The 16314-nt window shown below is 47.3% G+C and overlaps 33 non-coding genes and 23 pseudogenes across 33 annotated transcripts; all 56 read left to right on the top strand.

The window, feature by feature from the left end:
• Positions 1–2: 2 nt before the first annotated feature.
• On the top strand, positions 3–111 carry LOC138456925 (5S ribosomal RNA; annotated as a pseudogene).
• Positions 112–564: 453 nt separating this feature from the next.
• On the top strand, positions 565–683 carry LOC138462874 (5S ribosomal RNA). Its single transcript, XR_011265461.1, has one exon. It is a non-coding gene; the product is annotated as a 5S ribosomal RNA (ribosomal RNA).
• Positions 684–789: 106 nt separating this feature from the next.
• LOC138454434 (5S ribosomal RNA) lies at positions 790–908 on the top strand. The gene has a single exon (XR_011261111.1). It is a non-coding gene; the product is annotated as a 5S ribosomal RNA (ribosomal RNA).
• Positions 909–1014: 106 nt separating this feature from the next.
• On the top strand, positions 1015–1133 carry LOC138453994 (5S ribosomal RNA). The gene has a single exon (XR_011260691.1). It is a non-coding gene; the product is annotated as a 5S ribosomal RNA (ribosomal RNA).
• Positions 1134–1239: 106 nt separating this feature from the next.
• Positions 1240–1358, top strand: LOC138459935 (5S ribosomal RNA). Its single transcript, XR_011262715.1, has one exon. It is a non-coding gene; the product is annotated as a 5S ribosomal RNA (ribosomal RNA).
• Positions 1359–1455: 97 nt separating this feature from the next.
• Positions 1456–1564, top strand: LOC138456418 (5S ribosomal RNA; annotated as a pseudogene).
• A 442-nt stretch (positions 1565–2006) lies between these two features.
• On the top strand, positions 2007–2125 carry LOC138454497 (5S ribosomal RNA). The gene has a single exon (XR_011261171.1). It is a non-coding gene; the product is annotated as a 5S ribosomal RNA (ribosomal RNA).
• Positions 2126–2231: 106 nt separating this feature from the next.
• On the top strand, positions 2232–2350 carry LOC138463512 (5S ribosomal RNA). Its single transcript, XR_011266098.1, has one exon. It is a non-coding gene; the product is annotated as a 5S ribosomal RNA (ribosomal RNA).
• Positions 2351–2456: 106 nt separating this feature from the next.
• On the top strand, positions 2457–2575 carry LOC138455654 (5S ribosomal RNA; annotated as a pseudogene).
• A 106-nt stretch (positions 2576–2681) lies between these two features.
• On the top strand, positions 2682–2800 carry LOC138456460 (5S ribosomal RNA; annotated as a pseudogene).
• A 106-nt stretch (positions 2801–2906) lies between these two features.
• LOC138458786 (5S ribosomal RNA) lies at positions 2907–3015 on the top strand (annotated as a pseudogene).
• Positions 3016–3478: 463 nt separating this feature from the next.
• Positions 3479–3597, top strand: LOC138463358 (5S ribosomal RNA). Its single transcript, XR_011265944.1, has one exon. It is a non-coding gene; the product is annotated as a 5S ribosomal RNA (ribosomal RNA).
• Positions 3598–3703: 106 nt separating this feature from the next.
• LOC138456095 (5S ribosomal RNA) lies at positions 3704–3812 on the top strand (annotated as a pseudogene).
• Positions 3813–3918: 106 nt separating this feature from the next.
• LOC138462077 (5S ribosomal RNA) lies at positions 3919–4037 on the top strand. Its single transcript, XR_011264680.1, has one exon. It is a non-coding gene; the product is annotated as a 5S ribosomal RNA (ribosomal RNA).
• A 106-nt stretch (positions 4038–4143) lies between these two features.
• On the top strand, positions 4144–4252 carry LOC138458689 (5S ribosomal RNA; annotated as a pseudogene).
• Positions 4253–4715: 463 nt separating this feature from the next.
• Positions 4716–4834, top strand: LOC138465176 (5S ribosomal RNA). The gene has a single exon (XR_011267751.1). It is a non-coding gene; the product is annotated as a 5S ribosomal RNA (ribosomal RNA).
• Positions 4835–4940: 106 nt separating this feature from the next.
• LOC138463171 (5S ribosomal RNA) lies at positions 4941–5059 on the top strand. The gene has a single exon (XR_011265757.1). It is a non-coding gene; the product is annotated as a 5S ribosomal RNA (ribosomal RNA).
• A 106-nt stretch (positions 5060–5165) lies between these two features.
• LOC138455401 (5S ribosomal RNA) lies at positions 5166–5284 on the top strand (annotated as a pseudogene).
• A 106-nt stretch (positions 5285–5390) lies between these two features.
• LOC138456116 (5S ribosomal RNA) lies at positions 5391–5499 on the top strand (annotated as a pseudogene).
• A 106-nt stretch (positions 5500–5605) lies between these two features.
• LOC138459086 (5S ribosomal RNA) lies at positions 5606–5724 on the top strand. The gene has a single exon (XR_011262532.1). It is a non-coding gene; the product is annotated as a 5S ribosomal RNA (ribosomal RNA).
• Positions 5725–5830: 106 nt separating this feature from the next.
• On the top strand, positions 5831–5949 carry LOC138462074 (5S ribosomal RNA). The gene has a single exon (XR_011264678.1). It is a non-coding gene; the product is annotated as a 5S ribosomal RNA (ribosomal RNA).
• A 106-nt stretch (positions 5950–6055) lies between these two features.
• On the top strand, positions 6056–6164 carry LOC138457933 (5S ribosomal RNA; annotated as a pseudogene).
• Positions 6165–6270: 106 nt separating this feature from the next.
• LOC138456924 (5S ribosomal RNA) lies at positions 6271–6379 on the top strand (annotated as a pseudogene).
• Positions 6380–6832: 453 nt separating this feature from the next.
• LOC138462873 (5S ribosomal RNA) lies at positions 6833–6951 on the top strand. The gene has a single exon (XR_011265460.1). It is a non-coding gene; the product is annotated as a 5S ribosomal RNA (ribosomal RNA).
• Positions 6952–7057: 106 nt separating this feature from the next.
• LOC138454423 (5S ribosomal RNA) lies at positions 7058–7176 on the top strand. The gene has a single exon (XR_011261100.1). It is a non-coding gene; the product is annotated as a 5S ribosomal RNA (ribosomal RNA).
• Positions 7177–7282: 106 nt separating this feature from the next.
• LOC138453993 (5S ribosomal RNA) lies at positions 7283–7401 on the top strand. The gene has a single exon (XR_011260690.1). It is a non-coding gene; the product is annotated as a 5S ribosomal RNA (ribosomal RNA).
• Positions 7402–7507: 106 nt separating this feature from the next.
• LOC138459934 (5S ribosomal RNA) lies at positions 7508–7626 on the top strand. Its single transcript, XR_011262714.1, has one exon. It is a non-coding gene; the product is annotated as a 5S ribosomal RNA (ribosomal RNA).
• A 97-nt stretch (positions 7627–7723) lies between these two features.
• On the top strand, positions 7724–7832 carry LOC138456417 (5S ribosomal RNA; annotated as a pseudogene).
• A 442-nt stretch (positions 7833–8274) lies between these two features.
• On the top strand, positions 8275–8393 carry LOC138454496 (5S ribosomal RNA). Its single transcript, XR_011261170.1, has one exon. It is a non-coding gene; the product is annotated as a 5S ribosomal RNA (ribosomal RNA).
• Positions 8394–8499: 106 nt separating this feature from the next.
• LOC138463509 (5S ribosomal RNA) lies at positions 8500–8618 on the top strand. Its single transcript, XR_011266096.1, has one exon. It is a non-coding gene; the product is annotated as a 5S ribosomal RNA (ribosomal RNA).
• Positions 8619–8724: 106 nt separating this feature from the next.
• On the top strand, positions 8725–8843 carry LOC138455653 (5S ribosomal RNA; annotated as a pseudogene).
• A 106-nt stretch (positions 8844–8949) lies between these two features.
• On the top strand, positions 8950–9068 carry LOC138456459 (5S ribosomal RNA; annotated as a pseudogene).
• A 106-nt stretch (positions 9069–9174) lies between these two features.
• LOC138458785 (5S ribosomal RNA) lies at positions 9175–9283 on the top strand (annotated as a pseudogene).
• A 463-nt stretch (positions 9284–9746) lies between these two features.
• On the top strand, positions 9747–9865 carry LOC138463357 (5S ribosomal RNA). Its single transcript, XR_011265943.1, has one exon. It is a non-coding gene; the product is annotated as a 5S ribosomal RNA (ribosomal RNA).
• A 106-nt stretch (positions 9866–9971) lies between these two features.
• Positions 9972–10080, top strand: LOC138456094 (5S ribosomal RNA; annotated as a pseudogene).
• A 106-nt stretch (positions 10081–10186) lies between these two features.
• Positions 10187–10305, top strand: LOC138462073 (5S ribosomal RNA). The gene has a single exon (XR_011264677.1). It is a non-coding gene; the product is annotated as a 5S ribosomal RNA (ribosomal RNA).
• A 106-nt stretch (positions 10306–10411) lies between these two features.
• On the top strand, positions 10412–10520 carry LOC138458688 (5S ribosomal RNA; annotated as a pseudogene).
• A 463-nt stretch (positions 10521–10983) lies between these two features.
• LOC138465175 (5S ribosomal RNA) lies at positions 10984–11102 on the top strand. Its single transcript, XR_011267750.1, has one exon. It is a non-coding gene; the product is annotated as a 5S ribosomal RNA (ribosomal RNA).
• A 106-nt stretch (positions 11103–11208) lies between these two features.
• Positions 11209–11327, top strand: LOC138463170 (5S ribosomal RNA). Its single transcript, XR_011265756.1, has one exon. It is a non-coding gene; the product is annotated as a 5S ribosomal RNA (ribosomal RNA).
• A 106-nt stretch (positions 11328–11433) lies between these two features.
• Positions 11434–11552, top strand: LOC138455400 (5S ribosomal RNA; annotated as a pseudogene).
• A 106-nt stretch (positions 11553–11658) lies between these two features.
• LOC138456115 (5S ribosomal RNA) lies at positions 11659–11767 on the top strand (annotated as a pseudogene).
• Positions 11768–11873: 106 nt separating this feature from the next.
• Positions 11874–11992, top strand: LOC138459074 (5S ribosomal RNA). The gene has a single exon (XR_011262530.1). It is a non-coding gene; the product is annotated as a 5S ribosomal RNA (ribosomal RNA).
• A 106-nt stretch (positions 11993–12098) lies between these two features.
• On the top strand, positions 12099–12217 carry LOC138462072 (5S ribosomal RNA). Its single transcript, XR_011264676.1, has one exon. It is a non-coding gene; the product is annotated as a 5S ribosomal RNA (ribosomal RNA).
• Positions 12218–12323: 106 nt separating this feature from the next.
• Positions 12324–12432, top strand: LOC138457932 (5S ribosomal RNA; annotated as a pseudogene).
• Positions 12433–12538: 106 nt separating this feature from the next.
• Positions 12539–12647, top strand: LOC138456923 (5S ribosomal RNA; annotated as a pseudogene).
• A 463-nt stretch (positions 12648–13110) lies between these two features.
• Positions 13111–13229, top strand: LOC138458022 (5S ribosomal RNA). The gene has a single exon (XR_011262343.1). It is a non-coding gene; the product is annotated as a 5S ribosomal RNA (ribosomal RNA).
• Positions 13230–13335: 106 nt separating this feature from the next.
• Positions 13336–13454, top strand: LOC138454029 (5S ribosomal RNA). Its single transcript, XR_011260724.1, has one exon. It is a non-coding gene; the product is annotated as a 5S ribosomal RNA (ribosomal RNA).
• Positions 13455–13560: 106 nt separating this feature from the next.
• LOC138456922 (5S ribosomal RNA) lies at positions 13561–13669 on the top strand (annotated as a pseudogene).
• Positions 13670–14122: 453 nt separating this feature from the next.
• LOC138462871 (5S ribosomal RNA) lies at positions 14123–14241 on the top strand. Its single transcript, XR_011265458.1, has one exon. It is a non-coding gene; the product is annotated as a 5S ribosomal RNA (ribosomal RNA).
• Positions 14242–14347: 106 nt separating this feature from the next.
• LOC138454410 (5S ribosomal RNA) lies at positions 14348–14466 on the top strand. The gene has a single exon (XR_011261088.1). It is a non-coding gene; the product is annotated as a 5S ribosomal RNA (ribosomal RNA).
• Positions 14467–14572: 106 nt separating this feature from the next.
• LOC138462071 (5S ribosomal RNA) lies at positions 14573–14691 on the top strand. Its single transcript, XR_011264675.1, has one exon. It is a non-coding gene; the product is annotated as a 5S ribosomal RNA (ribosomal RNA).
• Positions 14692–14797: 106 nt separating this feature from the next.
• LOC138459933 (5S ribosomal RNA) lies at positions 14798–14916 on the top strand. Its single transcript, XR_011262713.1, has one exon. It is a non-coding gene; the product is annotated as a 5S ribosomal RNA (ribosomal RNA).
• Positions 14917–15013: 97 nt separating this feature from the next.
• LOC138459472 (5S ribosomal RNA) lies at positions 15014–15122 on the top strand (annotated as a pseudogene).
• Positions 15123–15585: 463 nt separating this feature from the next.
• LOC138463610 (5S ribosomal RNA) lies at positions 15586–15704 on the top strand. The gene has a single exon (XR_011266196.1). It is a non-coding gene; the product is annotated as a 5S ribosomal RNA (ribosomal RNA).
• Positions 15705–15810: 106 nt separating this feature from the next.
• LOC138454399 (5S ribosomal RNA) lies at positions 15811–15929 on the top strand. Its single transcript, XR_011261077.1, has one exon. It is a non-coding gene; the product is annotated as a 5S ribosomal RNA (ribosomal RNA).
• A 106-nt stretch (positions 15930–16035) lies between these two features.
• Positions 16036–16154, top strand: LOC138463501 (5S ribosomal RNA). Its single transcript, XR_011266087.1, has one exon. It is a non-coding gene; the product is annotated as a 5S ribosomal RNA (ribosomal RNA).
• The last annotated feature ends 160 nt before the right edge of the window (positions 16155–16314 follow it).

Here is a 16314-nt window from a genome sequence, read left to right as displayed (position 1 = left end):
GAGCCTACGGCCACACCACACTGAATGCGCCCGATCTCGGAAGCTAAGCAGGGTCGGGCCTAGTTAGTACCTGGATGGGAGACTGCCTGGGAATACCAGGTGCTGTAGGCTTTTTTGTGCTCCATGATTAGTAATTGCGCAACTTCTCAATTATTTTTCAAATTTGGTATGTTTCCAAAATAATTGTATCCCGTTTAATAGCGGAAATGTTGGACAACATCATGAGGGCTGGAGCTACCTTTTTACATAGAATTAGCATACAAGTAGTGTGTTCATGGGTAATAAATCGACTTTCACATGTAATGCAGTACAGAGAATATTGAGTCCTTCAAGAGGCATGAAAGAAACCCATTATTGTGTTGATTGTTCTCTCCACCTCCCTGCAACAGACACAGGATGGATGAATTAAAGTTATCCTACCAGACATAGGAGTCCTGAATGGGCCCACCAGTCTTATATATCTCGCCTGATCGAGCGATGAGCGTGGTATCATGTTGCAAGTGGCTGCATGGCTTAGCTTACTAAATGCAAATGCATAAGAGTAATATTCTTAGCATTCCTAGAGCCTACGGCCACACCACACTGAATGCACCCGATCTCGTCTGATCTCGGAAGTGAAGCAGTGTCAGGCCTAGTTAGTACCTGGATGGGAGACCGCCTGGGAATACCAGGTGCTGTAGGCTTTTTTGTGCTCCAAGTTCAGGAAGTGAGCCCTTTCTCAATTGCCTTTTAAAACTGCAAGGTCTAGCCGACTAGATGCTTAAAAGTACAAAACTTCCTAGGCCCAGAGCCTACGGCCACACCACACTGAATGCGCCTGATCTCGTCTGATCTCAGAAGCTAAGCAGTGTCGGGCCTAGTTAGTACCTGGATGGGAGACCGCCTGGGAATACCAGGTGCTGTAGGCTTTTTTGTACTCCAAGTTCAGGAAGTGAGCCATTTCTCAATTGCCTTTCAAAACTGCAAGGTCTAGCCGACTAGATGCTTAAAAGTACAAAACTCACAAGGCCCAGAGCCTACGGCCACACCACACTGAATGCGCCCGATCTCGCTTGATCTCGGAAGCTAAGCAGTGTCGGGCCTCGTTAGTACCTGGATGGGAGACCGCCTGGGAATACCAGGTGCTGTAGGCTTTTTTGTGCTCCAAGTTCAGGAAGTGAGCCATTTCTCAATTGCCTTTCAAAACTGCAAGGTCTAGCTGACTAGATGCTTAAAAGTACAAAACTCACTAGGCCCAGAGCCTACGGCCACACCACACTGATTGCGCCCGATCTCGTCTGATCTCGGAAGCTAAGCAGTGTCGGGCCTAGTTAGTACCTGGATGGGAGACCACCTGGGAATACCAGGTGCTGTAGGCTTTTTTGTGCTCCAAGTTCAGGAAGTGAGCCATTTCACAATTGCCTTTCAAAACTGCAAGGTCTAGTGCTTAAAAGTACAAAACTCACTAGGCCTAGAGCCTACGGCCACACCACACTGAATGCGCCCGATCTCGGAAGCTAAGCAGGGTTGGGCCTAGTTAGTACCTGGATGGGAGACTGCCTGGGAATACCAGGTGCTGTAGGCTTTTTTGTGCTCCATGATTAGTAATTGCGCAACTTCTCAATTATTTTTCAAATTTGGTATGTTTCCAAAATAATTGTATCCCGTTTTATAGCGGAAATGTTGGACAACATCATGAGGGCTGGAGCTACCTTTTTACATAGAATTAGCATACAGGTAGTGTGTTCATGGGTAATAAATCGACTTTCACATGTAATGCAGTACAGAGAATATTGAGTCCTTCAAGAGGCATGAAAGAAAACCATTATTGTGTTGATTGTTCTCTCCACCTCCCTGCAACAGACACAGGATGGATGAATTAAAGTTATCCTACCAGACATAGGAGTCCTGAATGGGCCCACCAGTCTTATATATCTCGCCTGAGCGTGGTATCATGTTGCAAGTGGCTGCATGGCTTAGCTTACTAAATGCAAATGCATAAGAGTAATATTCTTAGCATTCCTAGAGCCTAGGGCCACACCACACTGAATGCACCCGATCTCGTCTGATCTTGGAAGTTAAGCAGTGTCAGGCCTAGTTAGTACCTGGATGGGAGACCGCCTGGGAATACCAGGTGCTGTAGGCTTTTTTGTGCTCCAAGTTCAGGAAGTGAGCCCTTTCTCAATTGCCTTTTAAAACTGCAAGGTCTAGCCGACTAGATGCTTAAAAGTACAAAACTCACTAGGCCCAGAGCCTACGGCCACACCACACTGAATGCGCCTGATCTCGTCTGATCTCAGAAGCTAAGCAGTGTCAGGCCTAGTTAGTACCTGGATGGGAGACCGCCTGGGAATACCAGGTGCTGTAGGCTTTTTTGTACTCCAAGTTCAGGAAGTGAGCCATTTCTCAATTGCCTTTCAAAACTGCAAGGTCTAGCCGACTAGATGCTTAAAAGTACAAAACTCACAAGGCCCAGAGCCTACGGCCACACCACACTGAATGGGCCCTATCTCGTCTGATCTCGGAAGCTAAGCAGTGTCGGGCCTCGTTAGTACCTGGATGGGAGACCGCCTGGGAATACCAGGTGCTGTAGGCTTTTTTGTGCTCCAAGTTCAGGAAGTGAGCCATTTCTCAATTGCCTTTCAAAACTGCAAGGTCTAGCTGACTAGATGCTTAAAAGTACAAAACTCACTAGGCCCAGAGCCTACGGCCACACCACACTGATTGCGCCTGATCTTGCCTGATCTAGGAAGCTAAGCAGTGTTAGGCCTAGTTAGTACCTGGATGGGAGACCACCTGGGAATACCAGGTGCTGTAGGCTTTTTTGTGCTCCAAGTTCAGGAAGTGAGCCATTTCACAATTGCCTTTCAAAACTGCAAGGTCTAGCCGACTAGATGCTTAAAAGTACAAAACTCACTGGGCCCAGAGCCTACGGCCACACCACACTGAATGCGCCCGATCTCCGAAGCTAAGCAGGGTCGGGCCTAGTTAGTACCTGGATGGGAGACTGCCTGGGAATACCAGGTGCTGTAGGCTTTTTTGTGCTCCATGATTAGTAATTGCGCAACTTCTCAATTATTTTTCAAATTTGGTATGTTTCCAAAATAATTGTATACCGTTTTATAGCGGAAATGTTGGACAACATCATGAGGGCTGGAGCTACCTTTTTACATAGAATTAGCATACAGGTAGTGTGTTCATGGGTAATAAATCGACTTTCACATGTAATGCAGTACAGAGAATATTGAGTCCTTCAAGAGGCATGAAAGAAAACCATTATTGTGTTGATTGTTCTCTCCACCTCCCTGCAACAGACACAGGATGGATGAATTAAAGTTATCCTACCAGACATAGGAGTCCTGAATGGGCCCACCAGTCTTATATATCTCGCCTGATCGAGCCTGATCGAGCGATGAGCGTGGTATCATGTTGCAAGTGGCTGCATGGCTTAGCTTACTAAATGCAAATGCATAAGAGTAATATTCTTAGCATTCCTAGAGCCTACGGCCACACCACACTGAATGCACCCGATCTTGTCTGATCTCGGAAGTTAAGCAGTGTTAGGCCTAGTTAGTACCTGGATGGGAGACCGCCTGGGAATACCAGGTGCTGTAGGCTTTTTTGTGCTCCAAGTTCAGGAAGTGAGCCCTTTCTCAATTGCCTTTCAAAACTGCAAGGTCTAGCCGACTAGATGCTTAAAAGTACAAAACTCACTAGGCCCAGAGCCTACGGCCACACCACACTGAATGCGTCTGATCTCAGAAGCTAAGCAGTGTTGGGCCTAGTTAGTACCTGGATGGGAGACCGCCTGGGAATACCAGGTGCTGTAGGCTTTTTTGTACTCCAAGTTCAGGAAGTGAGCCATTTCTCAATTGCCTTTCAAAACTGCAAGGTCTAACCGACTAGATGCTTAAAAGTACAAAACTCACAAGGCCCAGAGCCTACGGCCACACCACACTGAATGCGCCCGATCTCGTCTGATCTCGGAAGCTAAGCAGTGTCGGGCCTCGTTAGTACCTGGATGGGAGACCGCCTGGGAATACCAGGTGCTGTAGGCTTTTTTGTGCTCCAAGTTCAGGAAGTGAGCCATTTCACAATTGCCTTTCAAAACTGCAAGGTCTAGCCGACTAGATGCTTAAAAGTACAAAACTCACTAGGCCCAGAGCCTACGGCCACACCACACAGAATGTGCCCGATCTCGGAAGCTAAGCAGGGTTGGGCCTAGTTAGTACCTGGATGGGAGACTGCCTGGGAATACCAGGTGCTGTAGGCTTTTTTGTGCTCCATGATTAGTAATTGCGCAACTTCTCAATTATTTTTCAAATTTGGTATGTTTCCAAAATAATTGTGTCCCGTTTTATAGCGGAAATGTTGGACAACATCATGAGGGCTGGAGCTACCTTTTTACATAGAATTAGCATACAGGTAGTGTGTTCATGGGTAATAAATCGACTTTCACATGTAATGCAGTACAGAGAATATTGAGTCCTTCAAGAGGCATGAAAGAAACCCATTATTGTGTTGATTGTTCTCTCCACCTCCCTGCAACAGACACAGGATGGATGAATTAAAGTTATCCTACCAGACATAGGAGTCCTGAATGGGCCCACCAGTCTTATATATCTCGCCTGATCGAGCCGGATCGAGCGATGAGCGTGGTATCATGTTGCAAGTGGCTGCATGGCTTAGCTTACTAAATGCAAATGCATAAGAGTAATATTCTTAGCATTCCTAGAGCCTACGGCCACACCACACTGAATGCACCCGATCTCGTCTGATCTCGGAAGTTAAGGAGTGTCAGGCCTAGTTAGTACCTGGATGGGAGACCGCCTGGGAATACCAGGTGCTGTAGGCTTTTTTGTGCTTCAAGTTCAGGAAGTGAGCCCTTTCTCAATTGCCTTTTAAAACTGCAAGGTCTAGCCGACTAGATGCTTAAAAGTACAAAACTCACAAGGCCCAGAGCCTACGGCCACACCACACTGAATGTGCCCGATCTCGTCTGATCTCGGAAGCTAAGCAGTGTCGGGCCTCGTTAGTACCTGGATGGGAGACCACCTGGGAATACCAGGTGCTGTAGGCTTTTTTGTGCTCCAAGTTCAGGAAGTGAGCCATTTCTCAATTGCCTTTCAAAACTGCAAGGTCTAGCTGACTAGATGCTTAAAAGTACAAAACTCACTAGGCCCAGAGACTACGGACACACCACACTGATTGCGCCCGATCTCGTCTGATCTCGGAAGCTAAGCAGTGTCAGGCCTAGTTAGTACCTGGATGGGAGACCACCTGGGAATACCAGGTGCTGTAGGCTTTTTTGTGCTCCAAGTTCAGGAAGTGAGCCATTTCACAATTGCCTTTCAAAACTGCAAGGTCTAGCCGACTAGAGGCTTAAAAGTACAAAACTCACTAGGCCCAGAGCCTACGGCCACACCACACTGAATGCGCCCGATCTCGGAAGCTAAGCAGGGTCGGGCCTAGTTAGTACCTGGATGGGAGACCGCCTGGGAATACCAGGTGCTGTAGGCTTTTTTGTACTCCAAGTTCAGGAAGTGAGCCATTTCTCAATTGCCTTTTAAAACTGCAAGGTCTAGCCGACTAGATGCTTAAAAGTACAAAACTCACTAGGCCCAGAGCCTACAGCCACACCACACTGAATGCGCCTGATCTCGTCTGATCTCAGAAGCTAAGCAGTGTCGGGCCTAGTTAGTACCTGGATGGGAGACCGCCTGGGAATACCAGGTGCTGTAGGCTTTTTTGTACTCCAAGTTCAGGAAGTGAGCCATTTCTCAATTGCCTTTCAAAACTGCAAGGTCTAGCCGACTAGATGCTTAAAAGTACAAAACTCACAAGGCCCAGAGCCTACGGCCACACCACACTGAATGCGCCCGATCTCGTCTGATCTCGGAAGCTAAGCAGTGTCGGGCCTCGTTAGTACCTGGATGGGAGACCGCCTGGGAATACCAGGTGCTGTAGGCTTTTTTGTGCTCCAAGTTCAGGAAGGGAGCCATTTCTCAATTGCCTTTCAAAACTGCAAGGTCTAGCTGACTAGATGCTTAAAAGTACAAAACTCACAAGGCCCAGAGCCTACGGCCACACCACACTGAATGCGTCTGATCTCGGAAGCTAAGCAGTGTCGGGCCTCGTTAGTACCTGGATGGGAGACCGCCTGGGAATACCAGGTGCTGTAGGCTTTTTTGTGCTCCAAGTTCAGGAAGTGAGCCATTTCACAATTGCCTTTCAAAACTGCAAGGTCTAGCCGACTAGATGCTTAAAAGTACAAAACTCACTAGGCCCAGAGCCTACGGCCACACCACACTGAATGCGCCCGATCTCGGAAGCTAAGCAGGGTCGGGCCTAGTTAGTACCTGGATGGGAGACTGCCTGGGAATACCAGGTGCTGTAGGCTTTTTTGTGCTCCATGATTAGTAATTGCGCAACTTCTCAATTATTTTTCAAATTTGGTATGTTTCCAAAATAATTGTATCCCGTTTAATAGCGGAAATGTTGGACAACATCATGAGGGCTGGAGCTACCTTTTTACATAGAATTAGCATACAAGTAGTGTGTTCATGGGTAATAAATCGACTTTCACATGTAATGCAGTACAGAGAATATTGAGTCCTTCAAGAGGCATGAAAGAAACCCATTATTGTGTTGATTGTTCTCTCCACCTCCCTGCAACAGACACAGGATGGATGAATTAAAGTTATCCTACCAGACATAGGAGTCCTGAATGGGCCCACCAGTCTTATATATCTCGCCTGATCGAGCGATGAGCGTGGTATCATGTTGCAAGTGGCTGCATGGCTTAGCTTACTAAATGCAAATGCATAAGAGTAATATTCTTAGCATTCCTAGAGCCTACGGCCACACCACACTGAATGCACCCGATCTCGTCTGATCTCGGAAGTGAAGCAGTGTCAGGCCTAGTTAGTACCTGGATGGGAGACCGCCTGGGAATACCAGGTGCTGTAGGCTTTTTTGTGCTCCAAGTTCAGGAAGTGAGCCCTTTCTCAATTGCCTTTTAAAACTGCAAGGTCTAGCCGACTAGATGCTTAAAAGTACAAAACTTCCTAGGCCCAGAGCCTACGGCCACACCACACTGAATGCGCCTGATCTCGTCTGATCTCAGAAGCTAAGCAGTGTCGGGCCTAGTTAGTACCTGGATGGGAGACCGCCTGGGAATACCAGGTGCTGTAGGCTTTTTTGTACTCCAAGTTCAGGAAGTGAGCCATTTCTCAATTGCCTTTCAAAACTGCAAGGTCTAGCCGACTAGATGCTTAAAAGTACAAAACTCACAAGGCCCAGAGCCTACGGCCACACCACACTGAATGCGCCCGATCTCGCTTGATCTCGGAAGCTAAGCAGTGTCGGGCCTCGTTAGTACCTGGATGGGAGACCGCCTGGGAATACCAGGTGCTGTAGGCTTTTTTGTGCTCCAAGTTCAGGAAGTGAGCCATTTCTCAATTGCCTTTCAAAACTGCAAGGTCTAGCTGACTAGATGCTTAAAAGTACAAAACTCACTAGGCCCAGAGCCTACGGCCACACCACACTGATTGCGCCCGATCTCGTCTGATCTCGGAAGCTAAGCAGTGTCGGGCCTAGTTAGTACCTGGATGGGAGACCACCTGGGAATACCAGGTGCTGTAGGCTTTTTTGTGCTCCAAGTTCAGGAAGTGAGCCATTTCACAATTGCCTTTCAAAACTGCAAGGTCTAGTGCTTAAAAGTACAAAACTCACTAGGCCTAGAGCCTACGGCCACACCACACTGAATGCGCCCGATCTCGGAAGCTAAGCAGGGTTGGGCCTAGTTAGTACCTGGATGGGAGACTGCCTGGGAATACCAGGTGCTGTAGGCTTTTTTGTGCTCCATGATTAGTAATTGCGCAACTTCTCAATTATTTTTCAAATTTGGTATGTTTCCAAAATAATTGTATCCCGTTTTATAGCGGAAATGTTGGACAACATCATGAGGGCTGGAGCTACCTTTTTACATAGAATTAGCATACAGGTAGTGTGTTCATGGGTAATAAATCGACTTTCACATGTAATGCAGTACAGAGAATATTGAGTCCTTCAAGAGGCATGAAAGAAAACCATTATTGTGTTGATTGTTCTCTCCACCTCCCTGCAACAGACACAGGATGGATGAATTAAAGTTATCCTACCAGACATAGGAGTCCTGAATGGGCCCACCAGTCTTATATATCTCGCCTGAGCGTGGTATCATGTTGCAAGTGGCTGCATGGCTTAGCTTACTAAATGCAAATGCATAAGAGTAATATTCTTAGCATTCCTAGAGCCTAGGGCCACACCACACTGAATGCACCCGATCTCGTCTGATCTTGGAAGTTAAGCAGTGTCAGGCCTAGTTAGTACCTGGATGGGAGACCGCCTGGGAATACCAGGTGCTGTAGGCTTTTTTGTGCTCCAAGTTCAGGAAGTGAGCCCTTTCTCAATTGCCTTTTAAAACTGCAAGGTCTAGCCGACTAGATGCTTAAAAGTACAAAACTCACTAGGCCCAGAGCCTACGGCCACACCACACTGAATGCGCCTGATCTCGTCTGATCTCAGAAGCTAAGCAGTGTCAGGCCTAGTTAGTACCTGGATGGGAGACCGCCTGGGAATACCAGGTGCTGTAGGCTTTTTTGTACTCCAAGTTCAGGAAGTGAGCCATTTCTCAATTGCCTTTCAAAACTGCAAGGTCTAGCCGACTAGATGCTTAAAAGTACAAAACTCACAAGGCCCAGAGCCTACGGCCACACCACACTGAATGGGCCCTATCTCGTCTGATCTCGGAAGCTAAGCAGTGTCGGGCCTCGTTAGTACCTGGATGGGAGACCGCCTGGGAATACCAGGTGCTGTAGGCTTTTTTGTGCTCCAAGTTCAGGAAGTGAGCCATTTCTCAATTGCCTTTCAAAACTGCAAGGTCTAGCTGACTAGATGCTTAAAAGTACAAAACTCACTAGGCCCAGAGCCTACGGCCACACCACACTGATTGCGCCTGATCTTGCCTGATCTAGGAAGCTAAGCAGTGTTAGGCCTAGTTAGTACCTGGATGGGAGACCACCTGGGAATACCAGGTGCTGTAGGCTTTTTTGTGCTCCAAGTTCAGGAAGTGAGCCATTTCACAATTGCCTTTCAAAACTGCAAGGTCTAGCCGACTAGATGCTTAAAAGTACAAAACTCACTGGGCCCAGAGCCTACGGCCACACCACACTGAATGCGCCCGATCTCCGAAGCTAAGCAGGGTCGGGCCTAGTTAGTACCTGGATGGGAGACTGCCTGGGAATACCAGGTGCTGTAGGCTTTTTTGTGCTCCATGATTAGTAATTGCGCAACTTCTCAATTATTTTTCAAATTTGGTATGTTTCCAAAATAATTGTATACCGTTTTATAGCGGAAATGTTGGACAACATCATGAGGGCTGGAGCTACCTTTTTACATAGAATTAGCATACAGGTAGTGTGTTCATGGGTAATAAATCGACTTTCACATGTAATGCAGTACAGAGAATATTGAGTCCTTCAAGAGGCATGAAAGAAAACCATTATTGTGTTGATTGTTCTCTCCACCTCCCTGCAACAGACACAGGATGGATGAATTAAAGTTATCCTACCAGACATAGGAGTCCTGAATGGGCCCACCAGTCTTATATATCTCGCCTGATCGAGCCTGATCGAGCGATGAGCGTGGTATCATGTTGCAAGTGGCTGCATGGCTTAGCTTACTAAATGCAAATGCATAAGAGTAATATTCTTAGCATTCCTAGAGCCTACGGCCACACCACACTGAATGCACCCGATCTTGTCTGATCTCGGAAGTTAAGCAGTGTTAGGCCTAGTTAGTACCTGGATGGGAGACCGCCTGGGAATACCAGGTGCTGTAGGCTTTTTTGTGCTCCAAGTTCAGGAAGTGAGCCCTTTCTCAATTGCCTTTCAAAACTGCAAGGTCTAGCCGACTAGATGCTTAAAAGTACAAAACTCACTAGGCCCAGAGCCTACGGCCACACCACACTGAATGCGTCTGATCTCAGAAGCTAAGCAGTGTTGGGCCTAGTTAGTACCTGGATGGGAGACCGCCTGGGAATACCAGGTGCTGTAGGCTTTTTTGTACTCCAAGTTCAGGAAGTGAGCCATTTCTCAATTGCCTTTCAAAACTGCAAGGTCTAACCGACTAGATGCTTAAAAGTACAAAACTCACAAGGCCCAGAGCCTACGGCCACACCACACTGAATGCGCCCGATCTCGTCTGATCTCGGAAGCTAAGCAGTGTCGGGCCTCGTTAGTACCTGGATGGGAGACCGCCTGGGAATACCAGGTGCTGTAGGCTTTTTTGTGCTCCAAGTTCAGGAAGTGAGCCATTTCACAATTGCCTTTCAAAACTGCAAGGTCTAGCCGACTAGATGCTTAAAAGTACAAAACTCACTAGGCCCAGAGCCTACGGCCACACCACACAGAATGTGCCCGATCTCGGAAGCTAAGCAGGGTTGGGCCTAGTTAGTACCTGGATGGGAGACTGCCTGGGAATACCAGGTGCTGTAGGCTTTTTTGTGCTCCATGATTAGTAATTGCGCAACTTCTCAATTATTTTTCAAATTTGGTATGTTTCCAAAATAATTGTGTCCCGTTTTATAGCGGAAATGTTGGACAACATCATGAGGGCTGGAGCTACCTTTTTACATAGAATTAGCATACAGGTAGTGTGTTCATGGGTAATAAATCGACTTTCACATGTAATGCAGTACAGAGAATATTGAGTCCTTCAAGAGGCATGAAAGAAACCCATTATTGTGTTGATTGTTCTCTCCACCTCCCTGCAACAGACACAGGATGGATGAATTAAAGTTATCCTACCAGACATAGGAGTCCTGAATGGGCCCACCAGTCTTATATATCTCGCCTGATCGAGCCGGATCGAGCGATGAGCGTGGTATCATGTTGCAAGTGGCTGCATGGCTTAGCTTACTAAATGCAAATGCATAAGAGTAATATTCTTAGCATTCCTAGAGCCTACGGCCACACCACACTGAATGCACCCGATCTCGTCTGATCTCGGAAGTTAAGGAGTGTCAGGCCTAGTTAGTACCTGGATGGGAGACCGCCTGGGAATACCAGGTGCTGTAGGCTTTTTTGTGCTTCAAGTTCAGGAAGTGAGCCCTTTCTCAATTGCCTTTTAAAACTGCAAGGTCTAGCCGACTAGATGCTTAAAAGTACAAAACTCACAAGGCCCAGAGCCTACGGCCACACCACACTGAATGTGCCCGATCTCGTCTGATCTCGGAAGCTAAGCAGTGTCGGGCCTCGTTAGTACCTGGATGGGAGACCACCTGGGAATACCAGGTGCTGTAGGCTTTTTTGTGCTCCAAGTTCAGGAAGTGAGCCATTTCTCAATTGCCTTTCAAAACTGCAAGGTCTAGCTGACTAGATGCTTAAAAGTACAAAACTCACTAGGCCCAGAGACTACGGACACACCACACTGATTGCGCCCGATCTCGTCTGATCTCGGAAGCTAAGCAGTGTCAGGCCTAGTTAGTACCTGGATGGGAGACCACCTGGGAATACCAGGTGCTGTAGGCTTTTTTGTGCTCCAAGTTCAGGAAGTGAGCCATTTCACAATTGCCTTTCAAAACTGCAAGGTCTAGCCGACTAGAGGCTTAAAAGTACAAAACTCACTAGGCCCAGAGCCTACGGCCACACCACACTGAATGCGCCCGATCTCGGAAGCTAAGCAGGGTCGGGCCTAGTTAGTACCTGGATGGGAGACCGCCTGGGAATACCAGGTGCTGTAGGCTTTTTTGTACTCCAAGTTCAGGAAGTGAGCCATTTCTCAATTGCCTTTTAAAACTGCAAGGTCTAGCCGACTAGATGCTTAAAAGTACAAAACTCACTAGGCCCAGAGCCTACAGCCACACCACACTGAATGCGCCTGATCTCGTCTGATCTCAGAAGCTAAGCAGTGTCGGGCCTAGTTAGTACCTGGATGGGAGACCGCCTGGGAATACCAGGTGCTGTAGGCTTTTTTGTACTCCAAGTTCAGGAAGTGAGCCATTTCTCAATTGCCTTTCAAAACTGCAAGGTCTAGCCGACTAGATGCTTAAAAGTACAAAACTCACAAGGCCCAGAGCCTACGGCCACACCACACTGAATGCGCCCGATCTCGTCTGATCTCGGAAGCTAAGCAGTGTCGGGCCTCGTTAGTACCTGGATGGGAGACCGCCTGGGAATACCAGGTGCTGTAGGCTTTTTTGTGCTCCAAGTTCAGGAAGGGAGCCATTTCTCAATTGCCTTTCAAAACTGCAAGGTCTAGCTGACTAGATGCTTAAAAGTACAAAACTCACAAGGCCCAGAGCCTACGGCCACACCACACTGAATGCGTCTGATCTCGGAAGCTAAGCAGTGTCGGGCCTCGTTAGTACCTGGATGGGAGACCGCCTGGGAATACCAGGTGCTGTAGGCTTTTTTGTGCTCCAAGTTCAGGAAGTGAGCCATTTCACAATTGCCTTTCAAAACTGCAAGGTCTAGCCGACTAGATGCTTAAAAGTACAAAACTCACTAGGCCCAGAGCCTACGGCCACACCACACTGAATGCGCCCGATCTCGGAAGCTAAGCAGGGTCGGGCCTAGTTAGTACCTGGATGGGAGACTGCCTGGGAATACCAGGTGCTGTAGGCTTTTTTGTGCTCCATGATTATTAATTGCGCAACTTCTCAATTATTTTTCAAATTTGGTATGTTTCCAAAATAATTGTATACCGTTTTATAGCGGAAATGTTGGACAACATCATGAGGGCTGGAGCTACCTTTTTACATAGAATTAGCATACAGGTAGTGTGTTCATGGGTAATAAATCGACTTTCACATGTAATGCAGTACAGAGAATATTGAGTCCTTCAAGAGGCATGAAAGAAAACCATTATTGTGTTGATTGTTCTTTCCACCTCCCTGCAACAGACACAGGATGGATGAATTAAAGTTATCCTACCAGACATAGGAGTCCTGAATGGGCCCACCAGTCTTATATATCTCGCCTGATCGAGCCTGATCGAGCGATGAGCGTGGTATCATGTTGCAAGTGGCTGCATGGCTTAGCTTACTAAATGCAAATGCATAAGAGTAATATTCTTAGCATTCCTAGAGCCTACGGCCACACCACACTGAATGCACCCGATCTCGTCTGATCTCGGAAGTTAAGCAGTGTTAGGCCTAGTTAGTACCTGGATGGGAGACCGCCTGGGAATACCAGGTGCTGTAGGCTTTTTTGTGCTCCAAGTTCAGGAAGTGAACCCTTTCTCAATTGCCTTTCAAAACTGCAAGGTCTAGCCGACTAGATGCTTAAAAGTACAAAACTCATTAGCCCCAGAGCCTACGGCCACACCACACTGAGTGCGCCTGATCTCGTCTGATCTCGGAAGCTAAGCATTGTTGGGCCTAGTTAGTACCTGGATGGGAGACCGCCTGGGAATACCAGGTGCTGTAGGCTTTTTTGTGCTCCAAGTTCAGGAAGTGAGCCATTTCTCAATTGCCTTTCAAAACTGCAAGGTCTAGCCGACTAGATGCTTAAAAGTACAAAACTCACTAGGCCCAGAGCCTACGGCCACACCACACTGAATGCGCCCGATCTCGGAAGCTAAGCAGGGTCGGGCCTAGTTAGTACCTGGATGGGAGACTGCCTGGGAATACCAGGTGCTGTAGGCTTTTTTGTGCTCCATGATTAGTAATTGCGCAACTTCTCAATTATTTTTCAAATTTGGTATGTTTCCAAAATAATTGTATCCCGTTTTATAGCGGAAATGTTGGACAACATCATGAGGGCTGGAGCTACCTTTTTACATAGAATTAGCATACAAGTAGTGTGTTCATGGGTAATAAATCGACTTTCACATGTAATGCAGTACAGAGAATATTGAGTCCTTCAAGAGGCATGAAAGAAACCCATTATTGTGTTGATTGTTCTCTCCACCTCCCTGCAACAGACACAGGATGGATGAATTAAAGTTATCCTACCAGACATAGGAGTCCTGAATGGGCCCACCAGTCTTATATATCTCGCCTGATCGAGCGATGAGCGTGGTATCATGTTGCAAGTGGCTGCATGGCTTAGCTTACTAAATGCAAATGCATAAGAGTAATATTCTTAGCATTCCTAGAGCCTACGGCCACACCACACTGAATGCACCCGATCTCGTCTGATCTCGGAAGTGAAGCAGTGTCAGGCCTAGTTAGTACCTGGATGGGAGACCGCCTGGGAATACCAGGTGCTGTAGGCTTTTTTGTGCTCCAAGTTCAGGAAGTGAGCCCTTTCTCAATTGCCTTTTAAAACTGCAAGGTCTAGCCGACTAGATGCTTAAAAGTACAAAACTTCCTAGGCCCAGAGCCTACGGCCACACCACACTGAATGCGCCTGATCTCGTCTGATCTCAGAAGCTAAGCAGTGTCGGGCCTAGTTAGTACCTGGATGGGAGACCGCCTGGGAATACCAGGTGCTGTAGGCTTTTTTGTACTCCAAGTTCAGGAAGTGAGCCATTTCTCAATTGCCTTTCAAAACTGCAAGGTCTAGCCGACTAGATGCTTAAAAGTACAAAACTCACAAGGCCCAGAGCCTACGGCCACACCACACTGAATGCGCCCGATCTCGTCTGATCTCGGAAGCTAAGCAGTGTCGGGCCTCGTTAGTACCTGGATGGGAGACCGCCTGGGAATACCAGGTGCTGTAGGCTTTTTTGTGCTCCAAGTTCAGGAAGTGAGCCATTTCTCAATTGCCTTTCAAAACTGCAAGGTCTAGCTGACTAGATGCTTAAAAGTACAAAACTCACTAGGCCCAGAGCCTACGGCCACACCACACTGATTGCGCCCGATCTCGTCTGATCTCGGAAGCTAAGCAGTGTCGGGCCTAGTTAGTACCTGGATGGGAGACCACCTGGGAATACCAGGTGCTGTAGGCTTTTTTGTGCTCCAAGTTCAGGAAGTGAGCCATTTCACAATTGCCTTTCAAAACTGCAAGGTCTAGTGCTTAAAAGTACAAAACTCACTAGGCCTAGAGCCTACGGCCACACCACACTGAATGCGCCCGATCTCAGAAACTAAGCAGGGTCGGGCCTAGTTAGTACCTGGATGGGAGACTGCCTGGGAATACCAGGTGCTGTAGGCTTTTTTGTGCTCCATGATTAGTAATTGCGCAACTTCTCAATTATTTTTCAAATTTGGTATGTTTCCAAAATAATTGTATCCCGTTTTATAGCGGAAATGTTGGACAACATCATGAGGGCTGGAGCTACCTTTTTACATAGAATTAGCATACAGGTAGTGTGTTCATGGGTAATAAATCGACTTTCACATGTAATGCAGTACAGAGAATATTGAGTCCTTCAAGAGGCATGAAAGAAAACCATTATTGTGTTGATTGTTCTCTCCACCTCCCTGCAACAGACACAGGATGGATGAATTAAAGTTATCCTACCAGACATAGGAGTCCTGAATGGGCCCACCAGTCTTATATATCTCGCCTGATCGAGCCTGATCGAGCGATGAGCGTGGTATCATGTTGCAAGTGGCTGCATGGCTTAGCTTACTAAATGCAAATGCATAAGAGTAATATTCTTAGCATTCCTAGAGCCTACGGCCACACCACACTGAATGCACCCGATCTCGTCTGATCTTGGAAGTTAAGCAGTGTCAGGCCTAGTTAGTACCTGGATGGGAGACCGCCTGGGAATACCAGGTGCTGTAGGCTTTTTTGTGCTCCAAGTTCAGGAAGTGAGCCCTTTCTCAATTGCCTTTTAAAACTGCAAGGTCTAGCCGACTAGATGCTTAAAAGTACAAAACTCACTAGGCCCAGAGCCTACGGCCACACCACACTGAATGCGCCTGATCTCGTCTGATCTCAGAAGCTAAGCAGTGTCGGGCCTAGTTAGTACCTGGATGGGAGACCGCCTGGGAATACCAGGTGCTGTAGGCTTTTTTGTACTCCAAGTTCAGGAAGTGAGCCATTTCTCAATTGCCTTTCAAAACTGCAAGGTCTAGCCGACTAGATGCTTAAAAGTACAAAACTCACAAGGCCCAGAGCCTACGGCCACACCACACTGAATGCGCCCGATCTCATCTGATCTCGGAAGCTAAGCAGGGTCGGGCCTAGTTAGTACCTGGATGGGAGACTGCCTGGGAATACCAGGTGCTGTAGGCTTTTTTGTGCTCCATGATTAGTAATTGCGCAACTTCTCAATTATTTTTCAAATTTGGTATGTTTCCAAAATAATTGTATCCCGTTTTATAGCGGAAATGTTGGACAACATCATGAGGGCTGGAGCTACCTTTTTACATAGAATTAGCATACAGGTAGTGTG

This window comes from Ambystoma mexicanum, chromosome 4p (genome assembly GCF_040938575.1).
Source record: "Ambystoma mexicanum isolate Mex_15411 chromosome 4p, UKY_AmexF1_1, whole genome shotgun sequence".
NCBI classification, from domain to species: domain Eukaryota; kingdom Metazoa; phylum Chordata; class Amphibia; order Caudata; family Ambystomatidae; genus Ambystoma; species Ambystoma mexicanum.
The sequence above is the reverse complement of the archived record's forward strand: the minus strand, read 5'-3'. Positions and strand labels throughout refer to the sequence as shown.